Source organism: Alligator mississippiensis, chromosome 1, assembly GCF_030867095.1.
Source record: "Alligator mississippiensis isolate rAllMis1 chromosome 1, rAllMis1, whole genome shotgun sequence".
Lineage (NCBI taxonomy): Eukaryota > Metazoa > Chordata > Crocodylia > Alligatoridae > Alligator > Alligator mississippiensis.
The window spans coordinates 307,289,045-307,315,732 of NC_081824.1; the positions used below are offsets into that span (position 1 = coordinate 307,289,045).

A 26,688-nucleotide genomic window follows, 5' to 3' on the forward strand; every position below is an offset into this window, starting at 1 on the left:
CTTATCAACACCATTAAGAGAAAAATGTTAACAGTTCTTTGGATGTGTGGCTTGAAGAGAAGTTGATTGCCTAGAGAAGACTGTCATGCAAGGATGTGTGGAAGGAGGAAGGGGTGACTGAGAAAAGCAGGAACAAAGAACGTACAGGAGTGGTTGGAATTTAGAAACAATCAAGTAACAAGCTATGCAAAGAATAGACAACTGTGGAGGCATCTGGCTTATTGTGCCCATCAGTTCTCAAATTAAATGACTGAAGAATAATAATTTTAATAGATTCATGATCCATAGCTGGTTTTCAGGGTTGGTGATACTAAACTGTTGCATCCTTTGCCTTCTCCTCCCTTCCGAAAAATGTTTTGATTTATTTTGAAAAATCCATTATTTCCAGTTAAGCTTCTTTAACTCTTGTTTCTCGCCTTCTCATTGTGGACTTATTTTGCAGCCTTTCTAGTTGTGCTATGTATGTGGTTCTCTCCTAAACAGAAAGACAGGAAACATTCTGTTTTCTCTTGATACCTTGCTACCTTTAGGTTGCTGCTCACTGCAGTGTTCATTCATATTTGTATTAAGAGTGGGTGAAAATGGACAGAAGGGAAGATTCTAAGCAAAAGTTACGTTTCTAGAATAAAGAATTTTTTACTTTAATATTCTTACTGAAGTATTGTTCATCTTGCCAGCTCACACATTTCAGTTACATTCTCTGAAGTGCTTCTCTCCACCCTTACATCTTTTTCTTAATTTTTCTCAGAAGCCCATATTTTCCCTTTGTCTGCTTTCATATGTCACAAATGTTCTGGGCACTTTGCATCAAACTTAAGAAATTACCCTAGTGTGAAACTGTGGATGTGAAAGATGAGTTTAGATAGTGTCATCCTGCCAATACAAATGGTAGAGATGCGTGTTGTTAACAGAATTCATGATGGAAAGCTAGCTTAGAACTAAACTAAGCAAGCCACAATATTCATATTTTTTAAAGAAAAAATGAATTTTACAAAGCATATTTTAGAGTGATGCTGAATTGGCTTTATTTTCTTGATAAGGTAGATTTATTTATTCATATATATAAATTAATTTATACACATATGTGTGTGTGTGTGGGGATATGGATATATAAAATTTCTTGGTTTACACAGCAAGGTTATTTACAATCTCAGACCAAATTTATTTATAATCTCTCTCCTACAAAACACATGTTATTAATTTACTCTTTGAAGGTGACTTTCATTATGACACAGTAATTATCACTATTCTGTTGTTCTGAAGTTTAATTTTTATATTTAAAGATTTATGATACTATTTACTTTTTCCTCACACAGGAGTGACAATGAAGTCATGATAAACTGTGCCATGTGAGTGCTTTACTAACACAGGGGAGAAAAAACATCCTGAACAAACACTCTGCAACAAAAAAAACACAGGAGAAATTTTAGATTTTTTTTTTTTAATAATTTGTATCTGAAGCAAAATTAGCCCAAACTAATTCTAAATCCAAGAGTCCAGGACCATAAGTGGCCCTACTACTGGCAAACACCCTCCATCCACACCTGGGGCTTCAGATATTTCCAAAACCTTTGGCAGGCATCCTACTTGCAGGCCCAAGCCCAGAGGCTTGGGGTTCAGATGCCCCCAAGTTTTGCTTGCCCTTAACCATAAGTCCCTTGGAACAGGCAAGGGAGGAGATTCCCATTTCCATAAACTGGGCTTAAAGCCACTGCACCTCAGTGGGTACTGAACCACACCAGAAGAGCAGTTCTCCCACAGAGTGGTTCAGGAAAACTGCCTTCTTGGACACAGATACGTGGTATTTCCCCTGCCAGGTTAAGAAGCCAGTACACTTGATCTGGGCCAAAAGGCTGAGAAGCAAGAAGGAGGAGAAAATCTAGATTTATGTATCTTAAAAATTAGATGCAGCTTAAATTATATATAGGACATCGAAAACAAGAGTCATGTTTAAATAAATGTGCATCTAGAATAGGGAAGGCAATTATTTTGTCTGGAGGGCTGCTTAACGAGTTCTGGTGAGCTGTCAAGGACCACATGAATAGCCTTACCCCTTGACAGTTACCCTGCCCCCTGTCACCATATTGAGACCAGAAATCCTACTCAGTAACCTTTGCCAAAGGAAGTCCCTCCCCCTGGCCCCGCTCCCCAAATACTCCTTTTGGGAAGTGGGGTTGCCATCTCAGAACCAGAAAAAAACCAAATCATAGACTAAAAGTCAAACACCTATTATAACATATTTTAATTTTATTACAAAAATATATTTTTGTCATGATTTGCATTTGCATACTGCATATAAAGGTGATTGCATAATAACTCAAAAATAAAGTCTTACACTTGTGTTGTATATATATATATTGTGTGTACACTGTGGGGGTGTGTGGGGGAGCTTGTTGGGGTGTGTGTATATGGCATGGGGGTTGTGGGGGCAGGGTGGAGGTGTGTGAGATTTGTGGGGTGTGAGGGAGGATGGGGAAGGGTGTGGGCCCACACCCTCCCCCACATGGCGCACAGCAGCAGCAGGCAGGTGCTCAGGGTGCTTGTGCCCAACACAGGTACTCGTGCCTGGTGAAACGTGGCTCCAGCCAGCACTGCATGTGGGCGTGTGGGGAGCACAACTTGCATGGTCACATCTACCACTGGGGCTCTGAGCTGCGTGCCTGCAGCTCCTGCATTCAAACTGGGGAAAGCCCTGTGCTGGACTCTGCAGAGAAGCAGGGGGCAGGGCTCCCTGCATTCCCGGTGGGGTGCGGGGATGGGGAAGGCAGCCAATTCCAGCACGGAGCTTCTCCTGCTATGAGTGCAGGAGCTGCAGGCATGTGGAGCAGAGCAGAGCGGCTGGGCTTGCTGCGCTCCTTGCCCCACTCATACCTCTGGCTAGAGCCATGCCTTGCCAGGCATCAGTGCCTGTGCCTGGCATGAGCATCTAGAGTGCCTCCATCTGCTGTTGCTGGTGGCAGCAGGGGCTGTGCGCCATGTGAGGGAGTGTGTGGGGAATCCCCACACCTTCCACCCACACCCTGGCCAGTGCCACCCCGCCAGGCGCAGGCTCTGTGCTGCTCTCTGCACGTCCACCGAGCTACAGCTCCCCTGCCCCTGCTCCTCCCACTTCCCTACCTGTTGCCCAGAGTAAACTGGAAGCTGGGGAAGCCAAGCAGGGGCAGCAGCAGCCCCACCAGGAAGCTGTGTGCTGGCAGGGCTGGGCCTTTCTGCCCACGAGGATGGGAGTGAGGTGCAATAGAGTATGTTGGGGGATGTATGTATGTGTGGGCATCTCGTGAGTAAAGGGCTGGGTGGGGCACAATTTGTTGGTGGCCACCGTGGGCTGGATGAAAGTGCCTTGTGGGCCAGATGCGGCCTGTGAGCTGTATTTTGCCCACCCCTGACTTAAAACATTTTATTGCAAAACTGGAAATTGGCACATGAAACATGCAGTTATTTAGTGTTTCATTTACAATTGAATGTGCAACTGCCCATATTTTTATTATATATTTTGCACTCCTTTTACATCTGTTTCATAATATAAGGCATGGCAAATATTATATAGAAATTCTACAGCACAGTGAAATAAATAAAAAGTACTCTAATTGTTTCTTGAAGTTTTGTATATTGGCAAGCTAGACAAATGATCATGAAAATACAAATTAAAAAAAATTAAATTGAAAATTACAAATAAAAAAACCCCAGTGGGATTACTTATTAGCAATTACAGTTAACAATCCAGTCTAAGACTGGATTACTATTATCAAGAATGAATATCTCTTCCATTATAGCAGTTTCAAAGAGGAATCCTGATAAACCTCAAGACACCTTAAAATATTTGTTTAATATGAATAAACACACCAAGTTTATTCTCCTGAATGTATTGTCATAAAATTTCAAAACTGAAATTCCATAACAGATTTTTTTTTATGATTTCATTGTTTTTATTTGCTGTTGTCAAAGAAACAGGAAGTGCATTATATGGAAGAAGTAAATGAAATCCCTGGACAGGGCACTAGGCCACCTCCACCCTTATGATAGCCTACAGGCATTGCATTTTACATTTGCAATTTCTCCCTGTACAAGAAGAGTGTGCAGATGTTTAAGGGGTTTATTGTGGAAGAGTCAGTTCTGTAAGAGAAGTCCATCTATTTGCATGAGGAATGTTTCCCTCCTCCTGCACTAACTTGAATGGTCCAGTATCCTATAGTCCTCTCTGCTCCTTCCTTCCAAGAGAAAGGGAGGGAGGGAGAGCATCAGCTCCCTGATAGCCTGCCCAGCTGTGAGGGAGCCCTGTGGGGAATGGAGGCTCTGTCTTGAAAGTTTCCATACCCTAGTTTACTGCCTGAGTAGAGGCGGCGGGGGGTGGGGGGCAAGCAAATTATTGGCAGGAGTGGAGAGAGGGGGCACTTTCCTGCAGCAGGATCCCTCCTGAAATGGATTCCTGCTGCAGGACAGTGAAATGCAGAGAGGGTAGCAGGCAGCTGCACTGTGGTAGAAACACTCCTGGGGCTTTAGGTGTGTTGTTGCCATGGGCAGATGCCCCATGGTTGGCCTGGAGGAGTGCTGGGAGTGGCAGGTAGCTGTGCCAAAGCAATAACCTCCTCAGGTTTTGGGAGCATTGCCATCACAGGCAAATGCTTCCTCTCATCTCCCTACACTCTTCTTTGTCCAACTGGAGGCATGCACAGAGCACAGGCTGTTCTCCCGTGGTCAGAACTAGGAGGGTTCCCACCATGGGTGAATGAATCCCCTCCTCCATTCCACCAATCAGCTGTTTTTGTAGCATGGTGAGGGCATCCGGACCTGGACCCCTCCTGGGGCTCTCTTTGGCAGCTGCTGCATTTTAGGAGGTGAGAGGGCTGGCTGTTAGTCAATGGGCTCTTATAGGGGTGGGGGTGGTCTACTGCCCACTGTCTGAAGAGTTCACTTATGTAGCTCTCCAGCCTGATATCTGGACTGCACATGTGCTCCACCTCCTGGGCTATTATTCTAGTCAGAAATTCTCACTGCTACAAATGAATGCCTGTCTGTGGCCAAAGTGAAATCATGAAAGTAAAGATTCCAACTTTTTTTGAGACTCTGAATGTTGCCTTTTTTTCTGTTTTATGTTGTTCAACCATGTTGTGTGTCTCCTATGGTTCTAAAGTTTTTAATTAAATGCAGGTTTTATTAAATGTAGTTATGTTTTCTAAACACTTCTATTCAAGATTCCTTTTCACCACATTTTGGATTTATGTGCATAGGTGTATGTGTACATAAACACAGTTTTGTTAAAAGTGGCAAGTTATCAGGATTCGTGAGCCATTGAATCGAGTCCTCCTGCATTTACAAGCACTCATGAACTGAAGGAGTCCTCAAAAATGCCAAAATGTATACATTTTGAGAGAGATATACAATGGGAGATAATAAAGGTTTCAGATTTTTACGAAGTGGTAAAATTTCCCTTCCCCAATTGGACACTTTAAGAAGTAGCTCCACTGGAAAAAACTCAGAAATAACTTATTACAAAAAATCTTGGGTATCCTATATAAATACATTGTAAAAATGCAAAATAAGATTTTGTTGATAATAACTCTAGTTGTTATAATTTTATATTTGTTTCTTTCAGTCAGTACCTGGCAGCTGTGTTCGGCTGTTCCTTTATTGCCTTTATTGATCAGTAGAATTTTTTTTCTTGTAATCTTGTATCCTCTTTCCCAGGTAGTTACCTAAGTCTGGACAGGTCTACAAATTATGTGCAGTGGAGTTCCTTACCATTTATAAAATTGTAGCACCTACATGATTCAATTTATCACAGTTTTAACATTATCAGAGCTGTGTAGTACAGATTGTGGCAGAAGAAATTCAAAGTAATAATACTTTTCAATTACGCATCATAACATCTTTCATCTGGGGATCTCAAACACATAAATTAATAAGCTTTAACATCTACATGTGATAAATAGCATTATTGTCATTAAGGGTGAGGTGGTGAAGGTAGAGGTTTAGTAAGTTGATCTAAGCCCAATTGAAATATCCCATCAAAGAGGAAACTGTTCTGTTAATCAGAAAAATAAAGGCATATTTTATCAAATATTATGCTTTTGGATGTGGCTGCCATCTTGCATGAAATGTTTTAGTAGACAAACATATATACACATATATGTATGTATACATACATACATACATACAAACATAGAGGTGCGTGTGTATATAAAGTCTCTCTCTCTTTATTTATTTATTTATTGAGAGAGAGGTGTGCTGCTAAATCTTTAGCCTATATTGGGTGTCTCTTCTGGTAAGTATAGGTTAATCCTTTTTTCGCCTTAAACTATGTTAATCAACAAAGATTTTGTGGTAAGATGCATCGTTTGATTTTTGTGGCGCTCAATTATTTTCACTTAAAGAAGGCAGAACATATGCATCTAAGCTGTCTAAAGGAAACTACTGTATTTATTCCAATATGAGACTAGCTTTATTTTCCACTGTTCAACATGGTAATGGAGGGAAGCCCCTCATCTTGGCTTCAAGTACAAGGCAAGACAGTAGCTGCTGTGGCTGTCGCTGTGGCTGTGTCTCTAGCTTCAGCTCTGACCCAGACTCATACATTGGGGCAGAGTCGCCTCTGCCCCCTGGCTTTGCTACCTCTGCCTCCTCTGCCCCCCCTGCCTTTGCCTCCCACACCACATTTGCCCTCCTGCATCTGCCCCCTTCCCTCTGCCACCGCTTACCCTCAGCCATGGCTTCAACCCTGCTCTAGCCTGGGATCATGAATCACATAGTGGCTCCAGCGTCTATGCAGCTAGATGGGAGCAGTTGTAGTTGTGGCAGTTCCTGTCCTGGTTCCACACTCAGGGCTAGGGCCAAAGATGCTGCCACCATAATGGCTGCTACCTGCCAGAGTGGAGCTGGAGCTGTGACTAAGGGTAAATAGTGGCAGGAGGTGGTGGGAGCAAGTAGCAAGGGAGGGCAGGTGCAAGGGGTTGCAACTACCATGGCAGGGGTAGGCATCAGGGAGCACAGGCACTAGGGAGGCAGGCAGTAGGGGGAGCAAGTGGTGGTAGGAGTGAGGGGTAGGGTTCAGGTCACTTGACTCCCCTGCCACATGCCCCACTGCTGCTGCTTTCCCCGCTGCAGGGATGTGGGGGGGGGGGGAATACATTTAAAATGATGTTCCAATAATGAGATTCTATACTTGGAGAACAAAAATAAATTTGCTATGTGTAGAATTTAATTATTGGAGGATCATTTTAAATTTGAAGTTGTCTTGGATTTGGGCAAATACTGTAAATAGTGTTGGTTTGCTAGGGCCTTATTACAAGGTTTAAAAGGTATGTGAGGGCACAGTCACAAAAAAGAATCAGCATTCTGTTTAACCCTACAGTAGCCATAAAGATGGAATAACAGAAGGGGTCCAGGACCTGAAGTGTCAACCACAACTTCAGGTGTAAACAGGAAATGGTAGAAAAGTATTTTCTTGATACTTGGAAAAATGAAGTCTCTGAACACACAAAGTTGTATGTATTAAATGAAGACATAAGTGCATAAGTAGAATCTTTTTTTTCCTATCATTTTGAAAAGCCATGGAATTCTAAAAGCTTGAAATACAGCCCTTTGCAAAATGACTCCTTTATAAAATATGTTTTGTTATTGAATCTTGTTGTTTGACTCTAAAGTTAGAAATAGAATTTAAAAAATATAAAGGAAAAAAAACACCTTCACAGGATTTTTGTTTCCTAAGTTACGTTAATATAATTTCGAGTAAATTTATTTTCTTTTGTAGAATAAGTTTTGAATGTATTCTGGTGTAACTATAGAAACTGACTCAATTTCATTGGAAAATACATTACATGGCTTATGAGCTAGTGCGGTTGAAGGTATGTTTTAATACTTGAGATTTTCAAGCTAATCCTAAATAGCCTTATATATTTAAAAGCCTTATGACAACTGCAAAGCATTGCTAAGCATGCATGAGAGGGAATTCAATTGTCAGATTTGTGAGCGAGAGAAAATTTAAGTTATCAATTTTAAATGCTCACAAAATACCTATTTCTAGTCTTCTATTGAATGGAGTTTTAAGGCTCCCCAAAATTGCATCAGGGTTTTTCAAATATTGTATATGTGTTCAAAGATTTGTGAGCTGTTACAAATAGACATGTATTTTAATATTTCTATTCGTATCCATGTATGTTCCATAGATTTCAAGAGTCAAAAGAGCCATTAGATCAGCTAGTCTTTCCTTCTATAAAACAGAACACTTAATTTCACCCTGTGACAGGGGGGCCTCCTGGGGAGGAACTCTGTGCCCCGCCCACCTGTCACCCTGACAGCAGGCCTACTCAGGGCCGAGCTCTTCGTGGCCCACCCACCTGTCTCTGGGCAACCGCCTGCTTATCTCGCCTGCCACGCCTTCGATGATAATTGATTTATATATCCATGTCAATTAAGCGGGAGGTTGCCCATTGTGATGCCCCGATGCCGGGGGGCACTCTGCGGCTCCAACCTCCCCTAATACCGCAGCCCAAGCCTCGCAGAAGGCATCATGGTGTTCCTAATCAGTGGCCCCATACTGGGCCCCAGAATCATCCTACACGACCCCACTATGATCCCTCCTGATCAGGCGGCCGCTCCGCCTTCATTTGAGCTACCTAGCCCCCTGAAGCTATGTTCCCCTCTCGGGTGTGGTTCCCCTGGAACCTTCAGCCTCCTGCCCTGGCCCACCTCAAGGCCAGTCGGGACCCCAGGCCCCCAGCTCTTGGGTGTCCCTCACGGTGGGCCCCCGGCCCTTTTGACTACCATAGTCCTGGCCCCAGCTTGGGCCAGTTGAGGGTACTATCCCCTTCGGGCTGGGTCTTTCTAGCCGCTCACTCTGTCACTGGGCCTCACCATGCCACTACTCCCCGTCCTCTCGGGGGCAACCGCAGCACCACGCCCACATCACTCCCACTCTCGGGGTCCGCCCTCTCTGGGCCCCTCACAACACTGGCCCTCTAGGCCCTCCAACAAACACATGGGTAACCCACCCAGTCGTGGTGGGAGCTAGGGGTTAAGGCACCCCAAGCCACCTTTCACCGGGGTGATAACTGGCCTGGCATTTCCTGGGGGCTCCCGCGCCACTGAGAGCCCCACCAGACCACCCACTCCCGGCAGGGTGCAGTTTCAGTTCATGCCCAGGACCAGGAGCCTCCTTACCAACCCCTTGCAGCTCCCCCTTACCTCTGGTTCATTCACAGCAGTCCTTCAGCCAGGCAATATTGCTGCCTGACCTCCAGCAGCCAAACTGCCCTGCTTATAAAGGCAGCCCTTCTCTCTAAAATGGCTGCCCTAATCAGGCACCTGGAGGCTGCCAGCTCCAGGCCCTTAAAGTGGCAGGCACACACAGTGCACTGCCACACACCTCCCCCCTTAGATTATCACTGCCCCCTTGCTGGGGCCACTTCACCGCCCCCTCACACTGGGGCTCCTCATCGCCGCCCCCTCACACTGGGGCTCTCCATGTTTTCGAGCCTCCGGTCTTTTAGGCCCCACGCACTGCTATCCTCTCAACTGGGCTCACTGTCCTGCTATCCCCTTTCCCGAAGCTATCTTCCCCTCTCGGGTGTGGTTCCCCCGGAACCTTCAGCCTCTTGCCCTGGCCCACCTCAAGGCCAGTCGGGACTCCAGGCCCCTGACTCTTGGGTGTCCCTCGCGGTGGGCCCCTGGCCCTTTTGACCCTCCTGGTCCTGGCCCCAGCATGGGCCAGTCGAGGGTACTCTCCCCTTCGGGCTGACCACCGCAGGACCCTGCCCCCTTGAGGCCTATTGTTGTGCTGGCCTTCTACCGGGCTCGATGTATGGCCCCTCTCGGGCTCCTCGTCGCTGGCCCCCTTCCCACTGGGGCCTCTCACTCTACCGCCCCCTCACACCGGGGCTACGCAACCCACTGGTTGCAAGTGGCAGGCACACACAGTGCACAGCCACACTCCTCCCCCCTTAAATGGGGCTCTCATCATCGTCCCCTCTCTTGGGGCTACTCTCACTAGTGCCCCCTCACACCGGGGCTACTCAACCCACTGGTTGCTCTCACCACTGCCCCCTTTCACTGGGGCCGCCCCCTCCCTGGGGCCAGGGTCACCGTACCCCGCACACAACCCACCAGTTGCACGTGGCGGGCACACCCAGTGCACTGCCACACACCCAGTTACTTTTTCTTGCAAATCTTCTTGAAGGGCATCTAGTCTTTAGATGAAGACATCAAGAGATGTTTTCCCTAGTTTGTTCAGTGGTTCAATTTGTCTTATTATTAAAGACATTCATCTTGCAGATGTTGCCTCTTACTCTCCTAATGAAAGAGTTGTTTAGAACCATGGATTTTTCCCTATAACCCTACATAGGCATTATAATCAAGTCATCTCTTACTTATCTTTTAGTAATCTAAATAAATTGAACTCTATATATCACACAAAGTGAGACATTTTTTCTAGCCCTTGAATAACTGTTGTGGTTATGTTTTCTTTGTTTCTTTGTTTCTTTTTTTTTACATGCCCTTTCCAATTTTTCCAAACTTCTTTGAAAAAGGCTAATGGCATACTGGGCTGTATTAGTAGGAGCATTGCCAGCAGATCAAGGGAGATGATTATTCCACTCTATTTGGCACTGGTGAGGCCACATCTGGAGTACTGTGTCCAGTTTTGGGTCCCCCAAAGGAAGTGGACCAATTGGAGAGAGTCCAGCAGGGAGCAACAAAAATGGTTAGGGAGCTGGGGCACATGACTTATGAGGAGAGGCTGAAGGAACAGGACTTATTTAGTCGGCAGAAGAGAAGAGCGAGGGGGATTTAATAGTGGCCTTCAGTTACCTGAAAGGTGGTTCCAAAGAGGGTGGAGCTAGACTGTTGTCAGTGGTGGCAAATGACAGAACAAGAAACAATGTCTCAAGTTGCAGCAAGGGAATTTTAGGTTAGATATTAGGAAAAACTTTCACAAGAGGAGGGTAGTAAAGCACAGGTTAACCAGAGAGGTTGTGAAATCTCCATCCTTGGAGATTGTTAAGACCTGGCTAGACAAAAGCCTTGGCTGGGATGATATATTTGGGGGTGATTTTTCTTTGAGCATGGGGTTGAACTAGATGACCTCCTGAGGGTCCCTTCCAACCTTAATTTCCTATGATTTTGTGATTCTATGAATGTGGACAGCAGAACTGAACAGTTTTGGTCTTGTCCATACCGTGTATAAAGGTAAAATTACCTACTCTATTGTACTTGGAGCTTGTATTGCATTGCTTGTTCCGCCATCAACCCTTAAAGCTTTTCAAACTCACTGATTTCAGGGATATAGCTTTCTATTAGGTATGTGTGTTTTGAATTCTGTTTTTATTCTCTTGTCTGCTCTTCTGTGTTCTTAAGGTTCTTAGAATGCAGCTATCACAGGGGCAGGCAATTATTTTGAGCAGAGGGACACTTACTGAGCTTCGGTAAGCCATCAAGGGCTGCATGACAGGCAGCTGAGGGCAGATTAATATTAATTTTCTAAATTTTTTAGGGGTCCCCGTGGGCTGGATAGAATGGCCTGGCAGGCCACATCTGGCCCCTGGGCCACATTTTGCCCACCTCTGGGCTATCACCATAGAATTTGACTCCCTTCCAAAAATGCATAAAGTGTCAAGTATCCTGTGTCTTGTTCTCTCATCCTGTCCTCAGTATGGGGTATCTTGCATGCAGTGCAGTATATTGTTTTGGTAAGGTGTCTGTTTATTAGCAAACACAGGTCAGCAATGTGTATTGCATTTGGAGCACAATATGATCTGGTTTGTGATGGTCCTGGGTTCCTTCCCTGGGAAGTTTCTTTCCTTTCAGATGAGCTTTACCACTGTGGTCGAGAGTTCATTTGTGCCAGAAGCAGTAGAATAACTAGAGGAGCAGGAACCAGGATAGCAGCCCCAGACACTGTGTTTGTTGGGGGGGCATGGGATGTACCAAGGGGTGCAAAATTTACTGCAATGGAAATGGCAGCTGATCGTACTACTGCAGTTTGCACTGAAGCAGCCAGTGTTGCACTGAGCTTCATGTGGCTGCCCAGACCATGGAGGTGCTTGGCTGTGCCTCTGATCAGAGGAGCAAAGTTGTTGATCGTGTTCTTCATCCTGAAGCCTGATGTACTTTTGTAGATATTTTGGGCATTGACCATGAATGCCTTAAAAGATAAGGACCAAGAGCTTGAACTTTATTCAGTATTCCATGGGAAGCCAATGTCAAGATTGGAAGACAGGTTTGACGTGTCTGCGGTACCCTGTCTTGCTGAGGAAATATGCTGCATTAATTACACAGTATTAGCTGGAATTTCCTAAGCATTGTATACTTGGTGCCCAAGTATACCACATAGCTTGAGGCCAGTCAAATGGTCATGAGTATACATGAATAACTGAAGCCTGTCATCATCTTCTGGGATTAGGTGGAATGTCCTAACCAAATGAAGTTTGGGAGAAAGTATTATTCAGTGATATTTTCACATGAGAGCTTAATTTTGGACGGGAATTTTAGAGTATTTCTTGTCTGCAGACTAAATTGTCTAAATGTATTTAGGTGCCTTCAAACAAAGGAGTGCACCTCAACTTCAAACTCTTCACAATGCTTTCTTCTATCCATCAGTATTATCTGTCTTAGAGAGGTTCCATTTCAGCCAGTTAAATTATTTTATTTTATTTTATTTTATTGTATGGCCAGATACTGGGTCATGTTGGTGGTAATGGCATGATAGCATATGGGAAAAAGTGTCATATATATCACTGGCACTTGATTCCATGTCATCTGATCATTTCACTTAGTGGTTGTATGTAGATGTTAAATAGGACCAGAAAGAACATTAATATTTATGGAAATTGTTGGGGTATATATTAGTGGAGATTAGTTTACCATCACTATTTGTTTAGGCGTGTGCCACCAGGAAAGTCTTGATTCAGTTTAGCACATTACCTGGAAACCTATCACCTTCATCCTTTGAAACAATAATATTCAGTTTTGGCAGTTGTGAATACTATAGAAGTCTATAAAAATGGAAATTTATGTCTATCCTCTTTCCATTGACTATATAGATCATTTATCAGCATGCCTAAAGTGACATAATTTCAGTGCCCTGGCCTGAATTCAGATCATTATGGTTCTGGAAAATGAGGTTCATTTTGATGACCTGGGAAATTTCTTTCATCATAACTTAACCTCAGCATTAGGTTGGAAGAATTTTTCATCCTGTTTAAAACTTTTTTTTTCCTGCTGCTTGTCCATGTTTCCATCCCTTTCTTTTCAGCCATTGCTGACTGCTGGAATATCAAAGAAATCTATGTGAGTAAATGGGAGGAAGGAGCTTTTGGGGTATGCCATTGGTTGATGCTAGTGCATAATGATCCACCACATCCTTGATTCCTTGACCTATGAGCATGGGATGTGCTTTGGAATTTTATTAGAGCAGTGTTCTTCAACTGTTTTGGGTAGGAGATTACTTTTTGAATTAAAAAGCAACCCAAGATCTACCCTACTTCACCACCCCATCCCCACCCACAGGTCAGTCTGTGGGCAGGGAAGTGGGGGGCAGATCGAGGCAGAGGGAGAAAAAATTATTTGGGTGCTTGACTCTCCCCCCCCCAGCAGGAAGGGGAAGGGGTGGGGGGAGGGGAAAGGGCCGTGGGGGGGAGCAAGGCAGATTGAGGCCCCAGCAGTGAGGGAGGGAGTGGGGCACAGGCAGGAGCAGGGACAGCGGGGAGTGGGCCTGGCCAGCCCACTGGGATCGGGAGCGTTGACACATGCCCCTCAGGCCTCTGCTTCTCCCCCACTCCCCCTAGCCCCTGCTCCTACCTGTGCTTTGCTCCCTCCCTCACTGCTGGGCCCTCATTCTGCCTCCTCCACCCTACAGTGATGAGTGAGTGGAGCAGGAGCAGGCCCTGCACGGGCGGGGTGGCCGCAGGATGGAGCCATGAGCGGCTCATCTGGGGGGTGCAAGGAGGTGGTAGCATGCAGCTCAGGAGGGTACAGGTGGGGCAGGCACAAGATGGAGCCATGACTGACTCATTTGTGGTGCATGAGGGGGAGGCACGCAGGCTGGGAGGGCACGTGAGGTGGGGCAGGCTGGGGCCAGGGCGGTGCTAAGCTCTTCCCGGTTTGGCTATTGGGCCAGGCGGCAGCAGCACTGGGAGGGGGTGGGGGGGGCTACAGCAAATATTTGGGTGCTTGCAACCTGATCCCAGCACTGCTACCACCCAGCCTGAGAGCTGTGCGGCTGAAGAGGCACACCAGGAAGAGCCTAGCACCACCCTGGCCCTAGCCCACACTGCGTGCAGATCCAGGGGCACGTGCCCCATATGCCCTCCCTCCCCACGCCTGTGTGCCTCCCTTCCCCATGTCCCCAGAGAAGCTGCTCCATCCTGCACCTGCCCTGGCTATGTGGGTACTGCCCTTGCCTCACTCCTCCTGTCACCACTGTGCGTGTGCCCCTCCGAACCCCTGCTGCAGCCCCTGGAAGCCTGTGGCTGGGCTGCCTTGCAGCTCTACCACTGCCTTGCATTTGTAGGAGATAAGCCCCATTAGCACCTGCTTTCTGTAGCCTATGCCGCACTCCCTGCCATTGGGTGAATGGGGCCCCAGCTGGGCCTGGGGAGGGTTGGAGCCCTGGAGGCTCATCTAGGTGTGCAGGGGAGGCTCCCACTGCTGCACACACCCCAGTTGAGGCCCAAGGGGCACATGCCTCCCCATCTGTGCGTGGGGCTCAGGGTGCAAAGCCCAGCATGCAGTGGCAACCGCCTCTGCCCCACGTACAGATCAGGAGGGCACTTGGCCCCTGGGCCTCCTCCAGGGTTTGTGCAGTGTGGGAGCTCCCCTGCTTGCCTGATTGAGCTTCCCAGGCTCTGACCCTCCCCTGCTCCCGCCCCCACCAGGGTCCCACATAGCCCTACCCTAGTTCCTCCCTCACCGCAGGGTGGCAGGATGCAGAGGGGGATTGTCCCACTCACCTGGCCCAGTCCTGGTGGCAGGGGGCACAGCTCAGCCCAGCCACATACATCCCGCCGCTGTCCTACTGGTCCCAGATTGCATCCTGGCCTCTCCACATGTGCATCTTGCTGCTCCCGATCCCAGAGCCTCTGACAGTCAATCTCAGTCTGGGGCAGCTGAGTGCACACTGAGGGGGCTCTCAGAGGCTCCATGATCAACCAGTTGACCAGGATCGACCAGTTGGTGACCACTGTATGAGAGCCTTTGTGATTGACTTAGGAATATGCTTGGTCTGGTTGTCTGGAAGGTTGAAGTGTTCTAGTGTTTGAAATTTTCCTGGGATATTTTACTATAATTGTTGATAAGGCCTTAGTAAGTTGCTTTATGAATCTTAACTATGGTGGTCTACAGATGTAACTAGATTTGATCTTAGGCTTAGTTCTAGTTTCTGTTGTTAGATGAATGAATTTGAACGAAGCTTGCTTATAATCAGGGATTTGGGTTTTCCATTTGCCATGGAAAAACATGGATGTTCTCTCTCTTTAAGGAGAAAAACACAGATTTTCTCCTTTAAAGGAGAGAAATGCGGGAAACAGTGGGTTTAACCCTTGCAGGCTTGCAGAGTTCCAATGGGAGTGGGAAGAAAATAGGTGTAGGGTGCCACATGCATGTGTGCACACACACATGCACATGTCAGCCAGGCAGGAGGGCGCCTCCTGCAACTTCCCACAGGTAAGTTGTGGGGGTGGGGAATTGAGGCCACCATAGTGAGGGAAAGAGGGAGGGAGGGAGGGAGAGAGAGAAGGACAGGGCTGGGGCTAGGGGCGTTGCTCAGCTCGGGTGTTGTGTGGGCCCTGGGACTTGGAGCCCAGTGCTGGGGTGGAAATGTGCAGCCTCAGGGCCCAGGCAGGAAGTGGGACATAGCTGTGGGTGGCTTATCTGAGGGAGTCGTGGAAGCCTGGCTACCCACTACTTCTCACACTCCCTAGGGAGGTTTGGGGGCATGTGAACCCCAAATTTTTGCAAGGGTGGATGGGGGCTGGCTGCTGCATGCTCAGGGCTCCCCGCCCTGGTGCCCTTCCCACAGGAGCCTCCATACAGCGGCAGGACACAGCAGAGCAGGGAGGCTTGGTGTCATCACCTGGAGCCCCACACTGCCATAGCAAGGTACCCCTTGCCCTCCCAGCAGCACTGAGAGGGCACAACTCTGTGCCTCCACCCCCACTGCTGCTGGGTGAGCAGGTGGCACCTCACCGTGGCAGAGCAGGGCTTCCAGTGGTGGCACCAAACCTCCCTGCCCTGCTCTGCTGTCCTATGCTGGATTCTACCTGCTGGACTGTGAAGGTCCCCTGGGAGAGGGTAGCACAGCAGGGAGCCCTGAGTATCCAGCAGTTAGCCCGCATCTGCCTCTGCCCCAAGCCTGCAGCAGCCAGCCCGCATCTGCACCCCCCGTGGGCTTTGCTCCAGCCATGCCACCTGTGGAGCAGGAAGGGCTGGCCTCCACACTCCACTCCAGCGGCCACCATGTCTTATGGGTGGCAGTCAGGGTTCGGATGTTGCTGCGGGGACAAAGGGCTGTGGACCTGGGACCCTGCCCATAGCCCTGGCAGCTAGGGGCCCCCTCTGGCAGGACTGGGGAGTGGAGGGCTGTGAGGGGGGAATGAGGGGCACCAGCAGGGCCCAGGGGGCTGTGGGTTGGAAGGGTGGGGCACCAGCAGAGCTGGTGAGGGTGTGGGTTGGGAGTGAGGGGCACCATTGGGGCTAGGGGGCTGTGGCTTGGGATTTAGGGGCAATGGCATGGGCAGGGCTGCTCAGCACCACAGAGCAGTGTTGAGGGACAGCCAGAGCTGGACCAAGCATCCTGCTGAGCAAAGGGGGCAGGGGGAGCTCTGATTTTTCCATGATAAAAATCCAAAATCAAACATTGACATGTTTCTTTGGGTAAATGCAATATCTATTATTATACTAAGTAAATAATTGGAAAAACTGTTCTTTGCAAGCTCTCAGGAACAAACACCCTTCTTCAGTCATAGGGAGTCTGCTGGTGTTCTGTGTTTTCCTGGATGGAATAGAAGCCAATATGCAAAATGCAGGTCTATGCATTTTCATAGACCCGCATTTAGTATTAGGATTATCCATGAGGGTCCTGGTGTTCCAGGTCTTGAACTTGTCTTCATGATTTTGAGTAGAGTAAGGGTGATCCCACTGGACACTGTTATCCAGATGGGAAAAAGGTAGGGAGACTTCATTTAGGGCACCTTTTATTGCTCCTTCCCCATGTTGGGTGAGTAGAGCTGATCATGAAGAGGACTGCTCAGTCACAGTTACAGTTGCCAGATCACAATCCTGCCTCATCCAAGTGCTAGGTGACTTTCTTGTAACTGCTGCCTTCATGCCAGTTCATGATTAGAAACTTATAGATGATTATAGTCCTTCTCTTGTTCTCACTAGCTGGTCACGAAAGGGCTTGAAAAATGTGCTGGAAAAGCTGTTGTCATGGAAGATGCTCGTATATGATTTATTTTATTGAGGAGAGGCTGCTTCACATCAGCTTCTACATGGTTCTTGTCAGAACAGGACCTCAATCCAATGGCAAGGAGGCCAAGACAGCTGGAGATCTTATTCTGCTGCAGGCTTCATCTGCCTTTTCAGCTGTTGAGATTCTAACATTTTCTTCCACCTCCTCTGTCACTGAGGACTTGTAGACTCATGGCTCAGGGCTGGTCAGGCTTATTATAATGATAACCTGTTCTTACCATGTCACAGCACCATCAAATGATATATATGGCTTTTCAGGAGAGAAAGCATTGCCATCTGCTATCCCTACCACATTGTGGTGGTGCTGCCGCTGCTTTATCTGAAACTGTTTATTAATCAGAGTTACCCATGGTTATTTCAAAGCTAACAGTCCCTGAAGGTCATTCCACTATCCTCCACCTGTTGATGCACTGGGTAGGAATACAGTTCTGCCACTAGGAATTTATTTGTACTGCATAATTAACCATGTGTTGAATGTTTACACATTTTAGCCTTGTGATTATGCTACCAGTAACAGTTGGTAAAGTTAGATTGCCAGAAAGAAATTTCAGGCCAGCAAATAAAAATGATTTGTGCCCTCACTATGTTGTATAATATGGCTGTATTATTTCAGTTGCGTATAAATTTAGAAAATTTAGGACATACAAGTGATACTATTAGTTCCCACATACAACCTGTAGTATTTGGGTTTTCTGCTGAGGATGCAATTGATGCTTTTTTCCTGTTCCGTTTGTTCTCTCCATAAAAGGTGTTCTGAAGGGGTTTTTTGTTTTTGTTTTGTTTCCATTGCTATCAGCAGCCACTTTTACTCATGGATATATTATGTGATTAATAATTAAAATATACTTCATAATAACTAAAATACTGCTTTGAAAGTACTTGAACTGTGCTGTAATAGGGCCCCTAGTTCACTGAGAGAGGGAGCACTTGTCTGGGTCTAGCCCCTGGAGGAACTAATTGTGGCAGACAGCTCTTTAATAAAATGGCCACTTGCCCCAGGTGCGGTGAGTAACTGACAGGCCTGGGGTGAAAGTATTGGGTCAGGTGACCCAGAGTTGGTTAGAGCCTTATATACCAGGGACCATGCCTGAGGCCCAAGAAGAGGGTGGCCTGACCATCCAAGGAGAAAGACTCCAGACTGTAGGGAGCTACAAGGAAGCCCTTGCACCACTGGGCAGCAGAGCTCAGTATTTTGGCCCTGTGTTGTAGCTTGTTACCACAGTGTGACATTGACCCAGAGTTTGGGGAGTGGACTTCTGGTTTGGAGAGCGAAGACTTGTGTTTTTTTGTTGTGCTGAAGTTTGAACCAGAGGACCAGAAGGGGAAAACAAGCCCATCAAGAATGGTGCCAGTGGCACACCAGGTTCCAAACCCTTCAAAGGGTAGAGGGGGGGCTTAGGTTGAGAGGGCCAAGGCCCAATTGTGAGCCCTGAGAAACTTGGAGGCTACAAGCAGCCCTTGACATATGCTACAGTTGAAGGACTGTAGCATGTTGCAGAAAAGACTGAGGGCACAAGCCTATAGCCTGAGAAGGGCAAGACTCGGGTCGAGGGGCCCAGGGCCTGCAAAGGATGAGGCTGGAGCCAGGGCCTGTGAGCCTAACATCCTGGGACATGGACCTCATGCGGAGGGGCCCGATAGAGTCCAGTGGGCCAAAGCCAGTTGGGTTTTGGCCAGACAAGGATGTGGGACCTGAAGTGATACCCTTGACCTCTAGGGGGATCCTCTGAGTCCAGTTATAATATCAAAGTGTGTCAGGTGGGATAACAGGATGGGACCCTGAGAGACCAGAGTGGGCAAGCAAGGCAGGACCCAGGTGGCCACTTGCAGATGAGTTGGCTGCCCCAGGGCATCACCCGCTATGCATGTGTATTTGTTTTATAGTAAATACCAAAAGTGTTGGCTACCCACCCTGTAAAAGCTAATACCTTAAGCTGGCCATCCAAATTCACTCCACTTTTAATAATCTTGTTCATAAGTTTTGAGTTATGAAAATTCCTTTGACACTATCTTCAATTTATGTAAATATCTATATCTCCATTAAAGTCCTAGTTAGGACAATATACACTAAGTGAAGATGTGATTCCATTTGAGTGTCTTGACACTGTTTTTAAAAGGTACTGAATATTGTGGCTGTAATTTATTTCAACTTTATATCTAGATGATTTTTTTTCTAATTAACTTGTTTAAGTATAGCTGATTTTTTTCAATACCATATGGGAATTGCACTAATCATTTTTTTAAATAATATTTGAAAATATGTAAATTGTAAAATATGCCAAAAAATTGCCCCTTTAATGGGATAATTATTTTGAAACATTCTCTAAAAGCTATAGTCTTTAATAATTTACACTCAATTTATAAGATTAATTGTGTTGAAAAATAGGACACTTAAACTCATGAGCCCATATGTACATTATAGAGGTAACAATCTTAAATTAACAACTTCACTAGAAGACTATAATCCAATGCATTGCCCTTCCAAGCATAACTGACTCCTTTGTAGGACAGAATTGAACATTAGCTCGTTCCTTCCCACATCATTTTGGGCTTTTTACATCATCAAATCGCAAGATTTTCTTAATCTATTAGTAATTTACAGCTTTCTCCATACATTAACTGCCAGTTTTTTATACTTGGAAACTATATGTAGCGAGAGAAAGAGAGAGGTGCCTGGGACCAATAATAAAAAGACTTAATTTAGAAAAATCTTTCGATAGCATTTGGTCTACCAGTGCATCAGGGTTATAATTTTCATCTAGCAGCTATGAGTAGTATTATCCAGCAAAGTTATTACATAATGTGTCCAAACCTTTTTCTTGAAAGCCAGAGCTTTGTACCCTTTAGACTATTATAACTAATAATATTTGTGACAGAAAATGCTGTATGATAAATTTTAAGGATCACACTAAGTGAACTTTAAGTAATCCATAAGAAAATGTGTATAATGCCTAAGAATCCAGAAAGAATGAAACATAAACTTAGCATAAGCTTAAATATTTAGGATTATGGAAGTAGATGAAGTGTTAGTTCCTTCAAATCTTCATCTTCCTAGAATCAAGCAAACCTCAAATAAAGACTTTAAAGCATCATAAACAAGATCAGGTAGATCAATAGCTTAATATATTAAAATGAATGTCCACGGTTCTATGTTATCTCCAAAAACTGGAATTGTTACATTTAAAAATACAATCTTTATTTATCAGCTGATTATAGCATTATGGCCATAGTTTACAATAAACAAAGATTTTGCTCATTTTAAGTATGAATACAGTGCTTCATGGGTGACTGGTGCCTCCTGAGTCTGTGGGGGAGCACCAGATCGCCAACAGGGGGGTCCCCCAGTGGCCAGTGGCTGACTGGGGTGGCCCCAAGCAACCGATTGCTGAGCCAGTGGCAAAACTGGAAGCGCACTTCCGGCAGCATTTCCGGTTTCGTGGCTGGTGCTTCCAGGGGGTGCACAGCTGATCTCAGGGGATGCACGTGCACCTGTGTGCACCCCCTACACATTGCCAATGCAGTGCTTTGAATTTAGGTCTTTGGTATCCTTTGATGGTCACATAATAGTAATAATAGAAACATAAGAAGTGCATTCTGGGTCAGATAAATGGTCCATCTAGCCCAGGATTCTAACAGCGGCAAGAGCAGATGTTTTAGGCCTCATCTACATGTTACAGATATCACGCAAAAGCCCCCATGGCTCACCAAAATCATCCGGGAATGTCTCCTAGCTAAAAAGGAGGCGTACACCCAATGGAAGGGAGGGGCCATCACCAGGGAGGACTATACTTCTGTTGCTCGGGGCTGTAGGGTGGGGGGCGATCAGGAAGGCCAAGGTGGAGATGAAACTGGGACTCGCTACCTGGATCAAGGACAACATGACGTCCTTTTTTAAATACATAGGGGGTAAAAAGAAGGTACCGGGTAACGTGGGGCCTCTGCAGGACACACTAGGAAATCTGGTAGTCGCACCAGACAGCAAAGCTAACCTATTTAACAATTTCTTTGCCTCCATTTTTCTGAGCAGGGACTGGGTCATCCCCCCAGCCAGGACCCCTGTAGGTCCCAGGGGAGGTGCACCCAGGTCTAGGGACAGAGAGGACCTAGTCAGGGAACTTCTGGAGGGACTGGACATATTTAAATCAGCTGGTCCTGATGATCTCCACCTCAGAGTGCTGAGGGAATTAGCAGAGGTCATTGCAGGGCCTCTGGCACGGCTTTACGAACACTCATGGTGCTCTGGCATTGTGCCAGCAGACTGGAAAAGGGCCAGTGTGGTTCTCATTTTCAAAAAGAAGGAGGACCCAAGAAACTATAGGCCAGTTAGTCTTACCTTGGTCCTGGATAAGCTTTTTGAGAAAAATATCCTGGTGCATGTCTGTGAGGGGCCAGCAGGGGAGATTATGCTTAGGGGCAGCCAACATGGGTTCATTAGAGGCAGGTCCTGTCAGACCAACCTGATGGCCTTCTATAACCAGGTGTACCAGGGGAGCGGGGGCACTGGGAGACCCCCACGGCAGCCAAGGGCTCTGCTTACCTCATGCAGGGCCGGAGGCGCCGAAGAAACTCCAAGCGCCGGCACTGCCGGCGCGGGTTGTCAGCCGGGCATTTATCCGGCTGCGGCTGAGCGGTGGGGGCAGAGCACGCTGGCCGGGAGAAACAAAAGGCCCTGCCGAGGCAGCGGGGTGGCTGAAGGGAGAGAGCTGGAGCGCGGAGCCCCAGCGAGCAGGGGATCAGCCACCACCCGCAGAGTGCGGGACGACGCAGGGTGGAGGCGAAGCCGGCTGCGAGCAGCACGGTGGAGGATACGGGAGCAAGACGATGAGGGGAGAAGTCAGCCCCGTAAGCGGGGCAACAGCCAGCGGGGAACCCGACACCCGAGGCGGCAGGAGGCGCGACGGCAGCGCTGAGAGCGGGGCCAGCTGCACCCCGCACTATGGAGCCAACAGCGCGGGTAACCGCGACAGGAACCATTGGAGAAGCAGAGAGGCCATCTGCATCCCAGGGAAGGAGGGGACGGGTCAGCATCCCCACTGGGAGAGGCATATCCGGTCCGAAGACCACTGGTAGTGGCCGGGGGGACTGAGCCAAGAGAGGATAAGACGAGGACGGGTTGGAGGCCAGGATAGGAAGACCTAAGGTGGCGTATGGCCGGGGTGTAGGGGAGGACGGAGCCCCGAGAGTACCTGTGAAGAAGCGCGCTGGCACCGGGGGATACCCCAAGGGAAGACCCCCCACTGAAAGAGTCATCAAAGTCGTGGCAGGCAGTTCTGGGGTCCCCCCTTATACCAGACGGGGTAAAACCTGGGGCGTAGCAACGAAACCTGGGTGTGTAAGATCTCAGGTCCAGGCGAAGGCAGCGTGCGAACTCCTGGTCGAATGGAGGAGGGTACACCAGGTCACAAAATCCTTACAGACAGGTGTCACAGTGGACGTAGACTTTCTGGACTTTAGGAGGCCTTCAACACTGTCTTTCACCCCATTCTCATTAAAAAACTAGGAGACTGTGGCTTTGATACCTACACAGTCAGATGGGTCACTAATTGGCTGGAGGACTGCACCCACAGAGTGGTGGTGGACAGGTCTGATTCGACCCAGAGGGATGTGGGCAGTGGGGTTCTCCAGGGCTCCGTCCTCGGGCCTGCACTGTTCAACATCTTCATCAGCGACTTCGATGAGGGATGAAAAGCACCTTGTTCAAATTTGCAGATGACACTAAGATGTGGGGAGAAGTGGGCACACTAGAAGGGAGGAATAGGCTTCAATCGGACCTGGACAGGTTACAGGGGTGGGCGGATGAGAACAGGATGGGTTTCAACACTGACAAGTGCAGGGTACTGCACCTCGGGAGGAAGAACCAGCAGCATACCTATAGGCTGGGGAACTCCCTTCTCGCCAGTGTCGAGACAGAAAAGGACCTTGGAGTCATTATTGATGCCAAAATGAACATGGGCCGACAGCGTGGGGACACGGTCAGGAAGGCCAACCGTACCTTGTCATGCATCCACAGATGCATCTCAAGCAGGTCCATGGAGGTGATCCTCCCCCTCTATGCGACACTGGTCGGGCCGCAGTTGGAGTACTGCATCCAGTTCTGGGCACTGCACTCCAGGAGGGATGTGGACAACATGGAGAGGGTGCAGAGGAGGGCCACCTGCATGATCAGGGGGCAGCAGGGCAGGTCCTACGAGGAGAGGCTAAGGGACCTGAACCTGTTCAGTCTCCACAAGAAAAGGCTGAGAGGGGATCTAGTGGCCATTTACAAACTAGTCAAGGGGGACCAGCAGGCATTGGGGGAGTCCCTGTTCCCCCCGAGCACTACCAGGAGTGACAAGAAATAACGGTCACAAGCTGGCAGAGGGTAGATTCAGGCTAGATATCAGGAGGCGCTACTTCACTGTCAGGGCAGCTAGGATCTGGAACCAATTTCCAAGAGAAGTGGTGCTGGCTCCTACCCTGGGGGTCTTTAAGAGGAGGCTGGATGAGCACCTTGCTGGGGTCGTTTGACCCCAGTACTCTTTCCTGCAATGGCAGGGGGTCTGACTTGATGATCTGCTCAGGTCCCTTCTGACCCTACCAACTGTGAAACTTGAGACCAGCTACATGTACAAAGTACCTATTGTGCCATAAAAAGCTCCAAATAGCTATAACGTTATATCTAAAAAATGTGTACTAACTTTTTATCTGGTTGCTATTGAGCTTTAATTTGCATTTATGGCACAGTCTTCCTTGTGGCTGGGAGCAACGTCAGCTGTCGCAGCTCCCAGATGCAGAAGTGCACCATGCCCAGCTAGGCCTAGGAGTTCTGCAACTCAGGGGACTCTCAGCTCCAGCAGCATGGGAACCCAGAGTACTGCATCTGTGGATGCTGGATGCTGGGACCCAGCCAGGGGGTGCAGCTGCTCTGGGGGTGCAATTTTTCAGCCTCAGGATGCGTGAAAATGAAAATAAGACTTCCTCTACCAGAAAAAGTCCTTAGATTCTTAAGAAGTAGGATCTTTTAAGGGAACACAGTTTAAATTTGCCATAGTTGGTGAATGATGAGAGTGGAGGTGACAGGTGCACAAGCTGTCTTAAACTACTTACATCATTGACAAATGCCTGATTCTGCCTCTCAAGTACCACATCCTCCTGATTATGAAGAATGAAAGGTTGTAACTGGGATTGAAAGAAGATTAAACAGTAGGGCTGACAAACTCCTATCCTCAAAAGGTGAGTTTCTCTCTTACCTCTGGCAGTCTCCCACTGAAGTCCTGGCCAATCTCAATTTTTTTTATTTGATGAGGTCTGAGAAGATCACAGATTAAAGGTTTAATGTGGTCAGCGTAGATTTTTTTCTTTTGTCGCTGAAGCCTAAGAGAGTGAAACAACTGGTTTTGGAATGCAAACCAAGACACATTTAACTTATAATACCTTATTATTGTTAGGTCAAAGGAAATGAGAAAAAAAATATAGCTATTGTCAAAATAAATGTATAAGTGTGTGTATAAATATTTGCATGTCTTCACTTGCATATGATTGTAATATGTATTCCACTATACTTCTATAATATTATTTAAATTATAGTGTTATAGCCTAGTCTTTAAATTTAAATTTTATCTTCTTTTCACATTCCTTTTCCCTTAGGTTCAATTTGTTTGTGATGTGCTGAGTTGAAGTTTGCACTCCATTTGACTTCTCAGCATGCTCTTTTTGGGATGTTATTTTAGCACCCCTCTGCCCCCTGCTAGTCTGCATATAAGATTAGCCCCTATCTGTTAGGTACAGGTCGCCCTAAATATTCAGATCCCGGTCCCACTGGAATGTAGCCCAATTCTCCACTGGAAAAAAACCCAAACCAAACAACTCTACAGTTGTTCTCTAGTGTAGGAGACAACATTTCACCATTGGTGTTTTTGGCTAAACTAAGATTGGATACGTTTTGAGAAGTAATGTGCTAGTAAGATGCAAGCTGCTTGTCACTAAGGCCCCTTCTATGCATTACGGGTGCAGACAGAAGTGCAGCTCCCCACTGTAACTAAGACCGCTTTGCAGAAAGTGTTCTGAGTTACAGTGGTATCCTGGAACAAACAGAAGTTCACTGTTGGTTCCAGGGGGAGGGAATTTAGCTGCTACCTGCAGCCGGTTTTCTCTAGCAATGGCCCCTTCTCTCTCCCAGCCTGTCCCTGTTTCAGAATGGGAGGGGGAAAGGGAGCCAAGCGAGTTCATTCTAGGGGTCCCCCTGCCAGTGCTGGAGGGTGTGGTGGGTGTAGTGAAGCCTCCCCACCTCAGGGTGCTCCAATCCACCAGCCCTACCCTACAGCTGGGGCTTCCCCCCCCCCTGCCCCGACCAAACTCCCTCCACTCCCTTTCCCCACTTCCATTCTGAAAACAGCTCAAGGCTCGCAGGCAGGCAGGCAGAAGTTATGGAAAATGATCTGTTTTGATATGTCTTCATCCGACCCCTCATGCAATGAGGGTTCACATTTTCACCTGATCGGCCATTTTTTAACCTGTCTGCACCCATGCTCTTGTGTTTGGTCATGGCTAGAAGCTGCTTTCTGTAGCCAGATCGGATGAAAATTGTCACTTCAGTTTGTGCCCACAATATATTATGCAATTACCTGTTTAATTGCGCAATTAATTTATCCTGGCTTTATGTGCAAATTAACTATCATGCCTTAAAACAGTGCAAGAAACTATAAAGTTAGAGCTAGGACAAGGGTAATAACTTTATAGTTGGTTTCTATCCAGTTTTAATTTGAACATGTAGCATAGCTATGCTCCTGCAGCTGGGAGCACTGTCAGCTGACAGGGCTCCGAGCTGTGGGGGTGCACCGTGTACTGCTGTTCTTGGGAGTCCTGCAGCTGATGAGGCTCCCAGCCTTGGCAGGGTCCCATGGGCTGCATTATCTAAAAGCCTCTTTAATGCCCCATGTGCTGTCATGGCTGGTAGTCCCATCAGCTGATGAGACTCCCAGCCTTGGCAGCATCCCAGGGGTTGCATGGCAGGAGGTACAATTGTGTGGATCACACAGCAGATCCTATCATGCCTTTACCTGAACATGTACAGAGGCCCAGAGGAAAATTCAGCATTCAGCAATATACAGGAGTTCAAACTAGATGAACTAAAGGTCCCCTCTGGCTTTAAACTGTGAATCTATGAACACATCTTCATTACAAAGTGGGTGTCCATCTTCTGCAGAAATATTTGCTCCCACTTCCCATAGACAATGGCAGTACCACTCTGCT

The 26,688-nt window shown here is 47.2% G+C and overlaps 1 protein-coding gene across 1 annotated transcript in view; it reads left to right on the forward strand.

Moving 5' to 3' along the window:
• CFAP47 (cilia and flagella associated protein 47) overlaps positions 1 to 26,688 on the forward strand; it is a 773,444-nt gene that overhangs the window by 488,345 nt on the left and 258,411 nt on the right. The gene's annotated exons all lie outside the window — the stretch shown is intronic.